Below are 10,272 nucleotides of genomic sequence, written 5' to 3' on the forward strand. Positions count from 1 at the left end.
AATTTGTTTATTTTTGTCACGTATTTTCATTTTAAGCTGTTTAACTTCTTTCTGTAATTTGATGAAAATCTGTATCCCACATCTCAATATTAATTATTTTGATAATCGTTTTATATTCACATATATCCATGATGGACATAAACCTGTCTAATGGCAAGTGTACTTTTAGATTGGTCCATCATGGACATAAACCTGTCTCAAGGCAAGTGTACTATTTATATTGGTCCATGATGGACATAAGCCTATCTCATGGCAAGTGTACTATTTATATTGGTCCATCATGGACATAAATCTGTCTAATGGCAAGAGTACTATTTAGATTGGTTCATGGAGACTGGATGTAATTGATATCTCATGCACCAACAGTGTGTTGTATCGTGATGCACATACCAAATGTTATATATATATGATTTTAAAATATCCATAGCTACTATAGTTATATATTTAATATAAATATAAGACAATGTGTTGTAATAAGATATATAGTTTTAATATTTCTTATCCATGTTATATTTCTTCATCTGACTCTCCGATAGTCAGAGCCAGACAGGTCACAGTTCAGATGTCCTTTTAACGTGACACAAGGTTCAAAATGTGTTAATTAATATTTATGAATTGAATTAATAAATATTTACCTCCTTTGTTTGGGTTGTGTCATTTTATACACTTTATCTGAAACTAAATATTCTTGAAATAAAATATACATATATAAAATGCATGTCTCACTTTCCTTCAGAATCGCTGTTATTTTTACCATTGTCACTTCTTCAAGCATGGTTACTCCATCTGCAGTCACGTAATGTTGGCTACAATTCGACACTTACCATCAGCCACCACCGTGACTGCCGATCCGATGTTCGAAACTGAGCTTAGTGCTATGTACGGTTTAATAAATTCTGTCGGGGGAGACAACTTAGACGTTTCTATAATAAGGCCGAAATCAATCGTGCATTGGTAAAAAATAACTGTGATCTTCAGTGTCGTAAATAGGAGGAACAATACACAAACAAATGATACCCGAGTTGTAATAATCACAATGCTACATGTGTCAGTGCTGACATATAAACATTAAATTACATCCACGGCTTGAAAACAGCTATATACATGTAATAAATTATGAGGCTCCACACAAAGTACACACTACATTAAAATGTTTGTTATGAATTTCGGGCAAAGCTACACGAGGGCTGTCTGTACTAGCCGTCCCTAATTTAGCAGTATAAGATTAGAGAAAATGCAGCTAATCATCATCACCCACCGCCAACTGTTGGGCTACTCTTTCACCAACGAATAGTGAGATTGACCTTTGCATATAACGTCCCCAGGGCTGAAAGGATGAGCAAGTTTAGTATGACGGTTATTCGAATCCGCGATCCTCAAATAGCGACTCGAGCGCCCTAACTACATGGTCATGTGGAGCTCAAATTATAATGACTGGGTGTCAACCGTTATTCTGTGTAGGTGTAATTTGATACGTAATCAGATAAAGTTAAAAAGTACCTTACGCAATTTGTAATGATGCGTTTAGTAATACTGTCCAGGTTTTGTTACAATATTCACAGCCAGTTTTGCCATAGGCTGGCGGAACAATATTAAATAACAAAGAACAAATGTAGCGATTCCTATTATAAACCACAAACGTGGTTCATGCAACTTATGATTATTACATATTTTTCAACTCAAGTTAGCAACAACATTAAAAAAAGAAGAACAAAAAACTGTAAATAAACCATCAGAATAATTTATTTCTATATAAAATTACTAAAATGTAATAGCTAGTCCAGTAATTTGTTAAATTACTTTCTGAGTACTTTTAAATTATTGTCGCGTGTGTTATGTAATAGATTATGTTTAAAACACTTTCAGTGACCCAAGCCTTGCAGTCGAGCTCAGAAAAGTCGAAACTGCACTCCACAGCTGAAGACACTGTAAATCATAGAATGCATTAGGGCTTTAAGCAAAACTTTTGCAAATAAAGAAATATGCTTTTACTAATTTTTATCATACTCAAAATCACGCTTGGCATATTGCGATTAGGTACGTTTAAAGAATGACATTCAATTCATTTAGCGTGTGTGTGAGGGAACAGTACTACTGGTCAGTAGTTTAAAATTATTTGTTGTTTTTAGTAAGCACAAACCTACACAATGGGTTGTGTTGTACCCACAACTGGTATCAAAACCCGGTTCCTAACGTTGTGAGTTTTCAAACATACCGCTGTTCTATTGTGGGAAATAATGAATCAGATCTGAGGTGTACCAGATAAGATAGAGGGAAACTGTTTTTTCACAACTAAAACTCGTTAAAACTCTCCCTAAATTACTAGTTCAGATGTAAACAACTGTTATGTTTTTTGAGAAGTTGGTTGGTTAGCCTATTTCTTAGATTGATCATTGTGTAGTGGTTATCCGCTGAACTACTGGGGACTTTTAAAATTAAAAACAGCGGCCAGAAGCTTTACTTTTTAATAACTTTGTATTCATACAAAATATAGAAAATCAGTGTAATATGAGAAATAATATATAATATAATAATATTTGTTTTCGTTTGATAAAATACATAAAACACTTTCGTTAATAGTAATTTACTTCTTTGGTGGCCCGGCATGGCCAAGCGCATTAAAGCGTGCGACTGAGGGTCGCGGGTTCGCATCAAGTCGCGCCAAACATGCTCGCCCTTTCAGCCGTGGGGGCGTTATAATGTGCGTTCAACCCCACTATTCGTTGGTAAAGAGTAGCCCACTAGTTGGCGGTGAGTGGTGATGACTAGCTGCCTTCCCTCTAGTCTTACACTGCTAAATTAGGGACGGCTAGCACAGATAGCCCTCGAGTAGCTTTGTGCGAAATTCAAAAAAGATAAACAAACAAACAAACTTCTTTGGTTGCCAATCATTAGAGAAAACAAAATAAACATTCGTTTAACCGCTTCTCATAATGTTACATTTTCTCACAATACATTTTTTCGTTTTATTTCTTAAACAAATTTTTTGATGAACATTTCTCTTACTAAAACAAAACTATGAAAATATTATATTGGACTTAGATATAATTCTCTCTAACAATAACATATAATCACGCCCCATATAGCCGGGTATTTAATGCGCTCGACTCGTGATCCAAATCTCCATCACCTAAAATATGCTTGCCCTTTCAACCGTGAAGGCATTATAATTTAACGGTCAATCTCACTTTTCGTCGGTAAAAGAGTAGTCCAAAAGTTGGCGGTAGGTAGTGATGCGTAGTTTTACACTGCTGAATTAGAGACGGATCTCTTAGATATTCGTTGCGCAAAACTAAAAAAAGAACAAATATATATAATTTTTCTTTTAGCAAAAATTAAACTTCGGAACTAGGATAATAAATGTCTCATTTTCTTAACCTAATACTTACAATTCATTTTCCTCTTTGAAAAGTTAAAAACAGTTCAGTGTTTTCAGTAACGCAGGTGGCCTGGCATGGCCAAGTACGTAAGGCGTGTGACTCGTAATCATGCTCGCCCTCCCATCCGTGGGGCGTATAATGTGATGGTCAATCCCACTATTCGTTGGTAAAAGAGTGCCCCAAGAGTTGGCGGTGGGTGGTGATGACTAGCTGCCTTCCCTCTAGTCTTACACTACTAAATCAGGGACGGTTAGCACAGATAGCCCTCGAGTAGCTTTGTGCGAAATTCCAAAACAAACAAGTAACGCAGGTAGATGTTGAAACACGTGATCGTAGCACATGCAGATAAATTGTAGTATTTTTAACACAATTACACAAATAGTGTTATAAAACAAAAATAGTGTAATAAAACTGGAAGGTTCCATAAGTTTAAAATAATAAAAGGATTTAAGAAGATAAAATTAACATTAAAATCGGTAGATTTCACGAGCAAAATTAACACAATTTTCAATTATTTATAAAATAATAATAATAATATTACACTTTATTTAGTTGTCTTTAAGCACAAACTTTTACAAAAGATTATCTGTGTTGCACTCACCACAAATGATGAAGCCCAGTGCATTAAAGTATTACAAAACTGGATAATTGTAGTAATTAAAAAGTAATATTATAAAACTGTAGGATTACAGTAACTAAAATTAATGTTACAAAACTGGATAATTGTAGTAATTATAATTTTATTAATACAACATACCAACAGTTTTGATAAAATTTTGTTGCAAAAACATATACATGATTTCAATTATTCGTATCAATAAATAATCTGAACATGTGGATATAGTCTCTTTGAATCTCTTCTGAATAACATGTTTCAACAATATCTTTACCATAATTGATGTTTTGGACTACATAGAATCAGATATTACTGTTATATCATTTAAATGTGTCATTATATCTGTGATCTGCCTTTACAGGTTAAACATACTGATAAGTTATGACGGTAAGTATTTTGTATAAAGAAAACCAAATAATTCTACTTTTGAAATTACAAACAGAAGGACCAATAAATACGTTTATCTATAGTTATTTATATATACACTAGATTACACACATAAAATTTGAATACAGTTTTGGTAATGTCAATTTTCAGCTTTGCTTGACATATGTAGTGTCTATATTTTTTAAAAAAAAGTTATTGTACGTTGATTGTGAATTTATGAAAACTTAATATTTCTTATACACCGTAAATATATTTCCGATAGATACCACTTCTCATAAGATGGCTTTACTGTTCAGTTTCTGCCGACACTAGTTCCACCTATCCAAGGTTTCAACAGGAACGTGACTACTTCTACTGTCGCAGCCGCTTCCCAGAAAAGAAGTACCAGAAGTGTGAGTCGATATCTTACCTAAACTCACACTGACTTGGTTGAGGAAACAGTGATGAGCACCCTTCGGAAAGTGTCCAAATGCATCTCTATTGGGTGCAACATCCCAACCCAGAGGAAAACACATGTGGGACAACGCTCATAACCAGATACAGTCTTCGCCCACGTTGACAGTACGTTTCACTAAACTGGGTGTCAAAAGAGGATGGCATCCTTAGTTGTAGATATGATGGTTGGTCCGCCTTTCCCATGGCCTAGCCAACACAGTGCATCTAGACCAGTCTGTCTCCTTTCTATACCAGACCACCTTGGAATCAACCTTTTGAAAAAGATATGACAGGGGTGTCTTAACCAACTAATACTATTTGGTTGGTCCAGTACTTTTCTAAAACCAGTTTTACCACAAACTAACCAGCAGGAGATTGTACAGTTATAACATTCTCTAGTGTAGTATAGTATAGGAAAAATGATATATAGAAATGAAAAGTAAATAAGCTACATGTACAGTTAATCCAAAAGCCACGTTTGAAACCGGAGAGTGGTGATAGTGGAATGATAATTTGACACCGAGTCTGATGAATGAGTGATATTTAAGGGGAAGTACTAAGAGGGGGTATTTTGTGAAGGATAAGGACTGGAAATTAAGTTTGAGCTGGCCATAAATGTGTTATCAAAAGGACAGATGCAGGTGTGGACTGAGTGACGTATAAAACCTTGAGAAGGAAACATATATAAGTAACTTGGTCTAACTAAATAGAATTAATTTACTATCTAAGCAAAACGATGTGGTATTGGAGACCAAAAAGTTATGACTGTTCTTTCTGAGATGGGTGGTAAATGTGTACAGAGGTTGAGTATTTCACTGATTAGATAACTATCAGAACACTTGGGTATTGAAAGAACACACTGTAGGATCTTATAGGTATTGAGTAATGGATACCAGGTTCCATTGATTCTGTTATACTCAGTAACAGATGTGAAAGTGAGTGTGACTCAAAGGTATAAGGACTTCCATTACAGCTATTACCTCCAGTAAAGAAATTACTTCACTAGTAGACAGATTAAGACTGCATCAATCTAAACGAAAAGAAATGAAATTCAGACCGATTGAGAAATGTGTTGAAAAATATCCCAGGTGAAAAGTGTATGAACAGTAACACGAAATTTAAGATTCGTGTTTAAATGAAGTGAATTTTGAAACTACAATTACTTAATAACTGTACAAAATAAACAGTAATAAACAGCATGAAAAACGTTAAAGTAAAAACAAGAAGGAAAAATTTTAACACATCATAAAACTATTGTGTCAAATGTAGAGATGAAGATTGAAACCCCCATTTTATTATCTCCAACTGGTTAGTTCAGAAGACATCTGGTTTTGGAAAAAGTTAACATTTTCTTACATGAAAATGTGTTTCCATTAGACGCTTACCATTTCACACAGATATTATATCTTCTGTGAACATCTGCCTTGAGTATCTGCGTGACACTAGTTTTTAGGCAACTTCAATCTGAACTCACGTAATTCTTATTAATGGATAATGATGTTATTGTTTAATAGCTCCCTCTATACTGCTCCACTCATGAAATTTCATTATTAAAGAAAAATAAGTCGTAATTACCCAAATGAACACATACGCATCAGAAAACTTGTGAGTGAAGCGGCTATTTGATAGGCAGATCATGATACAAATGATCTGTTTTCAAATTAATCGCTTCAAATACATGAGAATCATTCCAAAGGGAACAGCATCTCTATGAAGTACTTCTGACATGAAATGAAGACGTAAAGTGCAAGGAGGCAAACAAAGAAGGTTCAGGAAAAGACAGGGTAATTGTGTACTGGGTAGTTGAACTGAATAAATGGGTCAGCTTTCCAAAAATTCAAAATTTATACCACAGTTTCTGAATCTAGATAGTGCATGTAAAAATAACTATAATTCTTAATCAGTGAATCAGTAAGACTACGAGGACCAGACATATAGTTCTGGAAATGTAGTTGGTGTAAAAAGAAATCAGTATGTATGCAGATGTAAGTAACTGATGAAAAAAGAAATAATACATCACGATTAGATTTATACAAACGGGATTGTGAAAGAGGGAAAAAGACCTGGAATGGAATATACATGAGAAATTAAGCCCACATAATGAGAGGATGGTCGAATACTGTCCTCAGTGGGAAATTCACATAGCCTTAGAAGTAGATGAACGTAAACAAACAAGCTGACCTTCTGCTGAATTTCCTATTGACATCGAAGGGATGAAAGAGTGTCAAATAGATGTGAATGAAGTTACAGACTACATGATGGTGTTCACTAATATATGAAAAGTGGGTGTCACGTCATCAACACGTAACTTTCATCTCCTCGCCACTGTTGAAATTTCACTTATTGGTAAACATTCTTCTCTCACAAAGGATAGAGAAATAGTGATATGGATTTCTACGTTAATAAATAGAAAAAAAAATGTAATTCGAGAAACAAAGCAAATCTCTGTTATTAAAAACTAGTAAATCTACAAAACAAATTTTAAATACCACAGAGAGAACGAGAAAATAGGAAGTAAGTTTTTCTAAGATTGTTGGAAGACACATGCTGAACTATAAGAAATCTCATGAGCCAAGATGGCAATTGTTTAAAGACAAAAATCTCTAAGGCAAACGAACAGAGAAGACATCTTAACTGTGTTAAAAGGTTTATCTTGTTTCAGAAGGAGCTGTAGCAGCCAAAGAACATACCGAGAAACTCCATTCATACCATCTCCTGCAGGCTGGTTCTTTGGAGATCTGGTATGGAAAGGAGGTGGACCAGTTTAGATGTATTGTGTTGGCTAGGATGCCCCCCACCCAATCATTGGAAAGAGGGTGGACCACTTTAGATGTAATGTTTTAGCTCGGATGTTTCCCACCCTATCATAGGAAAAGAGGTGAACCCGTTTAGATGTATCGCGTTGAGAAGAATGCTCCACACCCAATCATGGGAAAGAAGGTGAACTAATTTATATATATTGTGTTTACTAAGATGCTCCCCACTCTATCATTGGAAAGAAGGTGGACTAATTTATATGTATTGTGTTTACTAAGATACTCCCTCTCTACATAGGAAAGAAGGTGGACTAATTTATATGTATTGTGTTTACTAAGATACTCCCCACTCTACATGGGAAAGAAGGTGGACTAATCTATATGTATTGTGTTTACTAAGATGCTCCCCACTCTACCATGGGAAAGAAGGTGGACTAATTTATATGTATTGTGTTTACTAAGATGCTCCCCCTTCTCCACCATGGGAAAGAAGGTGGACTAATTTATATGAATTGTAATATATATGCAAAACGGCTCGTTTGGGTTGAGAAAATATTTTACATAGAAGAGCGAACAACGTTTCGACCTTCTTCTGTCATCGTCAGGTTCATGAAGAAAGAGGTAACTGACCGAAAGCTGACCACATCTTTGAAAGGGGTTGTGTAACTGGGTGTCGGAATGTAGTGGGCGGTGTTAGATGTTTGAATATATAATATAATTTTATTTTATTACATTTAATATAGGTATAAAGGCGTTCCTCTATATTGGTTTATTTTGGGTTTACGTTGTTGTATAAGTAAGGCTTCTTTAATTTTGCGTTTGTTTATGTTTGTTTCTTTATTTAGTATTTGTGTGTTTTCTATGGTTATGTTGTGTTTATTTGACTTGGAGTGTTCGAAAACGAGTGAAGGTGACTTTTTATGTTCTTTTAATCTGGTTTCCATTTTTCTAATTGCTTCTCCAATATAGAAGTCGTGGCAGTTATCACATTGTATTTTATAAATAACGTTTTTGTGGTGTTTGTCAGTGTAGTTTTTACATAGTATAGACAGGAAGAAAGCAATCAAATATCATTTCTTAACCTCAAAATTACAAGAACCGACACACAATTCAAAACAGAAATCCACCGAAAAATCACCCATACTGGACTATACATTCCTTGGGACTCAGCACATGAAACAAAATAAAACTCAACATACTAAAAAACCAAATAAACACAGCCAAACACCGATGCTCACCAGATAAAATTAACGATGAATCAGACAAAATAAAACAATACTTCATCAACATCAATAAGTTTCCTCCACAAACCGTAGAAAATATTATACGCAAACACCTAGACAGAAAGCAAAATCAACCAACTAAAGTAAACACATCACACGAATCAAAAAATCACGAAACCATATACCGCTGTATACCATATATTCCTGACATCAGCAAACAAATAACCAACATTTGGCAAAAACTAGTAACAAAATACGACATTCCAGTTAATACCAAATTTATTCAAAAACCAGGCACAAAACTGAGGTCTATACTATGTAAAAACTGCACTGACAAACACCACACCATATATATTTCTCTACAAGTGGGTTTCTCGACAACACTGATTATATGTATTGTGTTTACTGAGATGTTCCCCACTCTACCATGAGAAAGAAGGTGGACTAATTTATATGTATTGTGCTTACTATAATGCTCCCCACTCTACCATGGGAAAGAAGGTGGACTAATTTATATGTATTGTGTTTACTAAGATGCTCCCCACTCTACCATGGGAAAGAAGGTGGAGTAATTTATATGTATTGTGTTTACTAAGATGCTCCCCACTCTACCATGGGAAAAAAGAAAGATGGACAACTTTATATGTGCTGTATCTGCTAAGATGTCCCTCCCCCCAACATGGGAAAGAAGGTGGATCAGCCCGGATATCTACAGTTAAAAATGTCATTTTACACACAGCGTCGTGACCCGTACTTTCAAGATAGGAAAAAGAGTGTACCTAGTTATTTACACGTTATCCCACAAGTGCGTTCCTCCAAGAAGAGAAGTCACACTCCGAGGGCATCTTGTGGACACTTTCCGAGGACTGCTCATCTAGGTTCCTCCACCAAGTCAATATGAGCTTCTCAATGTGATTCCTGTTATTTTAGGTAAGATATCGTGTCAAAGTTGATGTTTTCTTACACTGAAAATATATTTCCCATTGATACTTTACTCTCCTCACACTTCTGGTACTTCTTTTCTGTCAACTTTGAAGATTGTGTTCTACAGTAAATAGGAAGCCAGCTTCCAGCTTTGATAGTAGAGTATGTTTCAGTGAAGCGTTGTGCTTGTTTATTTACATGCTACAACGCATATGAACCAAGTTGAAACGTGCGGTAGATGAGAATTTCAAGGCTAGTGGAACCAAAAATATTTTCGCATATTGAAGACTACACTGAACAATAATAGCTGTTATGTGAGAACAAAAAGATATTCTATCGAAAATAGTATGAAACTAGATATTTTAGACTATGTACAATAATCTGGTATAATCTTCTATGAGTATATAGTTTTAAATATTTTTCAAAACGATGCCTAACAAAACATTTTGCGAATCTTATTACATTGTCCTTCCAAAATAAAGTTTGTGTCTGTCAATCAAACATTTCTAATACTCTGAATTCAACCAATTAATGTGGCAGACAAACAGAAA

Source organism: Tachypleus tridentatus, unplaced genomic scaffold, assembly GCF_004210375.1.
Source record: "Tachypleus tridentatus isolate NWPU-2018 unplaced genomic scaffold, ASM421037v1 Hic_cluster_2, whole genome shotgun sequence".
Lineage (NCBI taxonomy): Eukaryota > Metazoa > Arthropoda > Merostomata > Xiphosura > Limulidae > Tachypleus > Tachypleus tridentatus.